The 8,167-nt window shown below is 39.4% G+C and overlaps 1 long non-coding RNA gene across 1 annotated transcript; it reads left to right on the top strand.

Moving 5' to 3' along the window:
* The first annotated feature begins 3,619 nt into the window (after positions 1-3,619).
* LOC116466313 (uncharacterized) lies at positions 3,620-7,918 on the top strand. The gene is made up of 3 exons (XR_004247494.2): positions 3,620-3,789; positions 5,732-5,882; positions 7,795-7,918. It is a non-coding gene; the product is annotated as an uncharacterized LOC116466313 (long non-coding RNA).
* Positions 7,919-8,167: the final 249 nt, after the last annotated feature.

The raw sequence follows: 8,167 nt of genomic DNA, 5'->3' as shown, positions 1-8,167 counted from the left end.
AACGCGTAGTGTAGCCACAGTCAGACTGTGACAAGGAGCAAGATGGACACATTTCCCAGGTGCTACACAGATTAGACAGCACAAGTCACAGCTTGTCACTCACTCACTCACACATACATGGAGGCATTTCCAAGAGGGTCACTTTTATTCTGGGTGATTCCATAGCAGCAGTTGTTCCATATCATATATGCATCATAAAAAAGAGTATCACATGAAGCCAAATATAAAATTTGAGTTTGGTGACATAGGCATCTGTCAGGATCTTCGAATCCCAGAGTTTTTATGACCGCAGTATCCCGCCAAGTGCTTCTTAGAGCACTGTTTTGGAGGTGAGCATTGCAGAACCTTGTCTGCCTCTCCAGAGCCCTGTGGAGCTGGAAGGGATGAGGAAGGCAAGGGATTTTGGAGGCTCCACTGCTACTTCCGCAACATCAAGCCATGACCCAGAAAGATACCTCCTATCGCTATGCTGCAAAGCTACAATATGCTCCCAATTTAGGGAGATGGAATGTGGTTCTCCATCATTCTGGAGGACTCTCAGGGATGTCTTGGCATTAGTCTCTGATTATTCCTTGTAACTCAAGTGTTTCACTTTTCTGAAGAACAAACAAAGAGACAGCTTGGTTTATTTTATAGCTATTGCTGTAAACCAAGGAAATCACTTTTAATTCCATTTCAATTACAGAAAGAAAATTTTGATGATATCCATAAGGTGACATTTTCTTCATCATTTGAAAGATAAGAATTTGAGGTTGAGCAGGGCACTTTCTTCAATGAAACACATAGTGGTGATTTGCAGGCATTGGCTGTAACCTTGACCCATACATTCTCGTGACTGGGCGGAACAGATTTTTTATAACAGAACAGATTCCAGCTCCAGCTTGTTTGCTCTAATTCTTTGGAATCACCACCTTTGTATGTACCTGAGCATCCAGATGAGAAGAGCCTTTGTTATATTTCAATAGAGTGAGGTTCATGACAAGCAATATCAGAGCTGTTCTACCTCCTTCTTTCAAATGAATTTCTGCAAATAAAGTCCTCTAGACAGAGAATTAAGGTTGGCACAATGTTAAGGGAGAAAAACCTCCCTCCCTCTGATCGTCCCCAGACCAATTCTTACGTAGGCAGCATTGATGTCTCTCCTGCTCTGATTCTGCATTGCCCCACCTCTTGTCACCTTTGGGGGATGTGATTAGGTATGAGATGCAAACTTTGCACTTACCTCTGAGCTAATGTGTACTACAAACAAGGTTGGTGGGAGGGGGCATAGCTGTTGAATCTCTAGAAAAAATTACGAGAACCTGCACTGAGAATCTATCCCAGTGGAATAAGGAGAAGAGAGAAGGAAGTGCAGAAGTGAGCAATAGGATTTCCTGGCTGAGGCTGTGGCAGGCTTTGTCTCCCTCTCTTAAAGACTTCAGTTATCAGTGGGTCAATGGCATGCTGGCACATAGTGTGTCTTTTTATTGACTCCAGTGAAGAAATAAATTTCCTACCACTGGATAGATGATAGATAGATAGATAAGATAGGGATATCTTTTAGGTTGAATCAGAAGATCTCTGTTATTTGGCTTGATTTGATTATGGTTTATACAAATTTCAGTTTTCTAGATTAAAATTTTCTTTAAATGGGCCATTGGATTTCTGGCCTGCCAGATTTAAAAATTCCAAATACATTGTCTTATCCTTACATGCAGAAACCTGCAGCAGTGGACTAGAATGTCAGTAAGACTCCATTGCAAAGATGGGAAGATGCCCCCTAATTCAGGGCATATAGAAGCAAATGTAAAGCTGGTGTAAAGTCAACATACCGCTTAAAGAGAACTGGTCTCTTCTCTGCTATTTCAGATCCTACTAATTTCATTGAGACACTGGGTCATATTATGGTAACTTCTTCATTGGAATAAATTCAAAGGCTTAGCAAAAGAAAGTTGTAACTCCCTCGTAAATATTAAAACCTAATTCAATTTAATTTTAAACATTTTCTAATTGGATACTGTGTGCTTAGCCCTGCACTGGACATTGAATAGGGTTTTAAAAATTTTGTTTTCTACTTCAGTGCATATATGTTTCCTATTAAAAATTAAATGATAGCAAAAGTCAGTAAATAGTTCTTAATTAGATCATTTTGTAGGACATGTTGGTGGGGTTCTTTTTTTTTCTATAGTGAGCGTGCAATCCCCTGTGAAGGGCAATAGAAATAACACGGGGTAACAGGCAGGCTTCAGGGTCAAGTTTACTGTGATCATATTGGAGAAGGTGACTAGAAAGTACTCTGATCACGCCAGACACATCCCAAAATTGAAGAATTAGCTGCAGTGAAGAAAGATCTAAAATTAAGTGCTTCCCCAGGTGGGTAGTAAGCATTCATGGAAGATGCAGTAATAGACAACAGGTGGGAGCCAAGACAAGCAAATCACTTGAGAGAGATCCTGTGATTACAGATATACCAGTGGGACGGTGGAACAAAATGGCGGAGGTTTTAGAATAAAGCAAAATGCAGAATAGCTAATAAGCACTATTGGGAAAATCTGAAGGCTAGAGACAGCACCTCAGCTGTAGGGCTGGTTTATAAGATCTCTGGGGAATACAGAAAAAAAAAAAAAAAAAAAAAAAACTGAGGTTTCAACCATAAGAAATTAGGCACTACAGGTATTCAAAACAGGGCGTAAGATTTTGGAAAACAAGACAGGGACTTAGTAATTAACCTTGGGGTCCAAAGGCAGGAGGTGGTCTCAGGAATAAGACAGTCTAATCTAGTGATCAAAGAGCAAAATATTAGAGCCAGGCAAGCAAAAATAGTAACTAATATTTATGCACCACACTGCATAGTTTTGAAGTACTTTTACATTGTATGGGTTCCCAGGTAATCTATTAAATAAATTCACCTACTATGTGCCAGGAACTGTGGCAGAAAAGAAGAATCCACAGATGAAAAAGACATAGCCCCAACACTTAGAGGAGAATGGTCAAATGGGAAAGACTGATAGGCAAACAGACAGAACAGAATGCCATAATTCCTGAACATCACATATAGACCAGTAAGAAAAGGGAGGCCATCCTGCTCTCTTTCATTTTCCTTCGTCTTTATTACTGACTGAAAAGCTCAGAAATGACAGCCTTGGAGCTGATGATAATGACTTAGAATCATTTCACATACTAAAATCCGAGAATTTAAATTTCCATACAAGTGAACGTTTAACTTCTGTCCCACAGGGCTGTGCTTAGAGCAGGGGATTATTTTAAAATTCCATAGAATAGGCCCTGCCATGCAGAGCACCAGAGGACTTGGAGGTGGATGGGCTCTAATGAACCGCGATGTGACTTGGGTAATGTAGAGCTCTGAAGAAAGACCTCATACAAATTTTGGGTGATTAACTAAATTTTTAAAAAAGATGGAACCTTCTGCTTCAGTGAATGTGGGAATATTAAGACAACGAAGACATGGGGGTTCAGGCGAAGGGATATCCTAAGATGCTGGGAACTTTGAATATTTTGAACCCAGTCCCCCTCCTCCCCGAGCCCTTCACCCAAATGTTCTGTTGCTAAGACAACAGGATGCTAGCAGGCATATGCATGTATCTGCTTCCTGCATGCCGTTGCCTAGCAACAGGACTCAGCAGAGCCTGGGCTCTCGCTCTTTACACCTACCCTGCTCCATCCATTGCCTTGACTTGCCAGTTGCTTTCCCCACCCCCAAGGCAAAGAAACAAGAAGCAGGAGAGTGCAAGAGGCTCAGGATCTGATCATGTCAACAGCAGGAGAAAACCCTAGCCTGGCTTCACTCAGGTTAACCCCTACACTATGAAGTTATAAAATGTAAACTGACCAGTACAGCTGACTAGAAATGAAATGATGATTTGACATTCTTAATATTTGAAATCCAGTTATGGAGTCCTACCCTGTAATCACCAAAGGGATATGATGATAAAGAAAATACTGAACTACTGAGGCAAGATTAATAGAAATATTTTACCCTAGGAATGAGATCACAGGAAATGGGATATTTGGGGGATAAAAGGAAGAAAGGGAAGGGGAGAAAAGAAATTAAGGAGAAAGTAATAAAGAATAGAAAAGAGCAGGAAAGAAAGGAAAGGCTTTTAACTCACAATAAATAATATCCGTTTGGAAACTGACAGTGTGCAAACTGGAAAAATCTGCAATGTTATGTAGACTAGGATCTGATGTCTAAAGTGATAACAATAGCGATTATTGAGGTTCTTTTAAATACGGGACATTACATTAAGGGCTTTACATAGATTATTCCCATCTTCACAATAACCCTGCATGATAAAGCTTAGGAAAGTAATTTTACAGCTTAGACTCAGAACAGTTAAGTGACTTGAGCAAGGCCACACAGCTAGTAATTGTGGCAAAGCTAACAAAAATAGGTAGCATTCAAACCAAAATTAGTTTGACTCAAAACCCACTCACTTTCTTAACATGTATTATGAGAAGTATCTGAGAAAATATGTGTAAAGCTTGTGAAGTCATACAAATTTGTTAAATTGGGGACCTTTTAAAGAAGCTATAAATATACCTTATATAACATTAAACAAATGTTTTTTTCTTCAAAGCTTTAATGCAATAATTTATAAAAGAAAATCATCTTGCCAAGTGGGAAAGTAAAAGCTGGTCCTTTAACAAAGTGTTCAGTAAAAAAGTTTAGAGTCCTTTTGAAGAAGCTGTAGAAAGAAACTCCAGAGTTACTCCCATTGAGAAGAAAGTTCAAATTTTGGAGATGTTTATGAAATTATAGGAAATTGGTTATAGCAACAGATGTATACAGAAAAGCAATTGCTCCAGGAAATCAAATATAAGAAAAACATAAGGTTCCTCTCAAACCTTGGTGGCTTCTAATACGGAACTCCTTCCTGGCAGCAGCACAAAGCCCCTGGCCAGTGAACATGTGGCGATTGCTGACAGCAGGGATGGATACATACATATTCAGTGCCCCTTTCTCAGACCCTCAGACCTCCATGCCTACAGAAGACATATGGCATGCCAGTCTCATCATTCAAAAAGATGTGCCTAAGCTTGCCTGACCTAGGCTTAAACCAGTAATTTTACCAGCTACATTTATTCCTTATTCTAAAGGGTGAGTTCAGGCATACTTAGAAAATCCTTTTGTCATATTCATTAATTCCCAAGGTAATAGGCCCCTCTAAATATTAATAGAGATCAGGCAGACCCTACCTGACTATTAGAGTTAAGATTCTGGTGTCCAGAGTGCACAAACTCAGGTTAACAGGTTAATGGCTTCATCCCTTCTCAAATTTAAAGTATTGTTATCATTATATCATATTACATATGACAGCTATTCTCCAGAAATAACTTGTCTTTGCTTAAGGATCAGGACCAAATACTTTCCTGTGAAGAGCATAAACCAGAGTAGAAACATAAAGCGGGCATTCCAGCTTTTCTACACAAAGCTATATGAAGTAACTATGTTGCAGAGCTCTGAATAATATGACATAATTCATACAGTAATGCGCACAATGTTTAAAAACGCAATGGGCAAAGACTATTGTCCCACAATATCTATTCCATCTTTCTTGTATGGTCACAGAATTTTTAGCTAGGCACATGGCCACTCACTCTAAAGTCTGGCCAATAAGATTTATGTGCAATTGCCACGTGGCAGTTTCTCTAACTCTTTAAGAAACAGCCATCGTACAAATGTTGCCCCTCTTCTTTTGTTCCTTTCTTTTCCCCACCTACTGCAATGTAGAAGATGTCATCTTGGATTAAAAGGGAGAGAGAGAGCCACAACTTGGATTGACAGAGTATGGAGCCTGAAGGAGCCCAGGTCCCTGAGACACAGTGGAACAAAGCCACTATACTACCTCAGGACTCTGTACAGCCCAGCTTTATATAGAGAAGTAAACGTCTATCTTTTTAAAGCCCCTATTTGTTGAATTGTATTGTTACTTACAGCCATATCCAATCTTAAGGAATATACAAAGATTATGCCATGGCTTTTGTAGCCTAATTAGCTATCTAGGCAAGTAAAATAATTTGAATGATGTATTAGTCTGTTCTTGCACTGCTATGAAGAAATACCTGAGACGGGCAATTTATAAAGAAAAGAGGTTTAATTAGCTCGCAGTTCTGCGGGCTGTAAAGGAAGGATGGAGCATCCCTTGGGCTTCTAGGGAAGTCTCAGGAAACTTACACTCATGGCAGAAGGCGAAGGGAAAGCTGGCACTTCAAACGGCCAGGAGCAGGAGGAAGAGAGAGGTTGGGAGGTGCTACACACTTTCAAACAACAAGATCTCATGAGAACTCTATTATGAGAACAGCACTGGGGGATGGTGCTAAACCATTAGAAATTGCCCCCATGATTCAATCACCTCCCACCAGGCCCCACCTTCAGCATTGGGAATTATATTTCAACATGAGCTTTGGGTGGGGACACAGATCCAAACCAAATCAAATGATCTATAGCAGAAAAGAAATCCTGAATAGAAATGAGGCTCTGAATTGTCTCAAGACAAGACTCTCTCATTTTTAACTGGCAATCTAAAGAACTCCTCTCATTTTCCTTAAGGATGTAATTTTTTTCATAGTATACAGAATAAGATGTTCTCTTCAAAAAAAAAAAGAATATATTTTATCCACAGGCAAAAACCTGTCTTTTAACATTTACTTGCTTCTCCCTAGATGAGAGAGCCCCATCAGATCCTCCTGAGCATATGCCCAAAATGCACACCCAAAAGGTGTTGTTTCCAAGAAGTGACACCCAAGAGGCATTGTCACCGCAGCCCTTGTACTGATAAGGCAAACCTAGGGGCCACTGGTGAAACTCATATAATAAAATGAATGAATGTAATATGTGACTTAATATCTTTTCAATGTTTAAAAGAAATGTGTATACTGAAAATTCGTATGATCCACACCACTACTGTCTGATAGAAACATAACGCCAGCCACAAATGCAAGCCATAGATGCCTAAGTTTTCTAGTGACCACACTTTTAAAAATCAAAAAGAAACAACTAAATTTTAATAATATACCTTATTTAACCCAATATATCAAAAATATTATACATGTTACATACTAATATAATCCATATAAAATACCAACGTGCTTGAAATTTTCTTTTTTCGTACAAAGCCTTCAAAACCCAGTATATATTTTACACTTACAGTACATTTCAATTTAAGCTAGCCACACTTCAGATAGATGTTCAGCAACCACTGTGGCTCGTGGCTACCATACTGAACAGTACAGATCTGGAGTATGCCATTTATTGTTTAGCAGAATAACATCTTTGAAAGCTTTCAGCCTCTAAAGTTTTTCAAGCCCAACCAAGACTCCTGCCTTCTTGTCACAATTGTATCTAATGATAAAAAATGAAGATGACTATTTGTAAATAGCTACCAAAATGGTTATGCCATTATCACAACTCACAATCATTCAGATCTCGCTGATAATGAGGTTCTTCTCTTGTGCTAACTTTATGTCTATTGCTGCATTTAGCCCTATTCTGGTTCTGTCTTCCACAGAGAAGAGGCACAGTGACCCATAATCCCCACATAATTACCTTCCATGTTAGGAAGCACAGAACTCCAGGGACATTCTCAGTTTACTAAGGTACAAAGGCGGTAGGGATTTAGAAGAGCCAAATCTAAATCGCAAGGCACTCAGACTCAGTTCCCCTCTGCCAGCTGACTCATGACTCCTTCCATTTTCCAGCATAGTTCAAAGGTCACAGACACTGTGAAAGCTTTCCTTTAACCACAATGCTATAGTGAATACAACCTCTGACTCCGGGGTCTACTTCTACTTTAGATCTTTTAAAAGAAGAATTTGAAGAAAAAGGAATGCAAGGAGAAGCTGAAGAGGAGGTGGAAGGAAAAGAAGAAGCAGCAGAAGAGGGAGAAGAGGAAGAAATGTCTATGTCTATAGAAGGGAGAGTCACACGATTTGAAGGCTGACATTTGGAATGTAAACCTGACGAAAATGTCTACCTCACTTACCTGCCTGGTTGGAAATTCAAGTATCAGTGATACACTTTGTTTTTTTTGAGATGAACTACGAGTCCATGCATACCTAGTTAAGATGCAAATAAACCTAGGAAGTGAAATACCAAACCTTCAATTCTTACTACATTTTCATTTATCAAACACAAGCAAATTGGTCAACTCAGCAGGCCCTAGAAAGA

This window comes from Hylobates moloch, unplaced genomic scaffold (assembly GCF_009828535.3).
Source record: "Hylobates moloch isolate HMO894 unplaced genomic scaffold, HMol_V3 SCAFFOLD_4, whole genome shotgun sequence".
NCBI classification, from domain to species: Eukaryota; Metazoa; Chordata; class Mammalia; order Primates; family Hylobatidae; genus Hylobates; species Hylobates moloch.
Note: the sequence above shows the minus strand (reverse complement) of the source record. Positions and strands in the feature narration are given on the sequence as shown.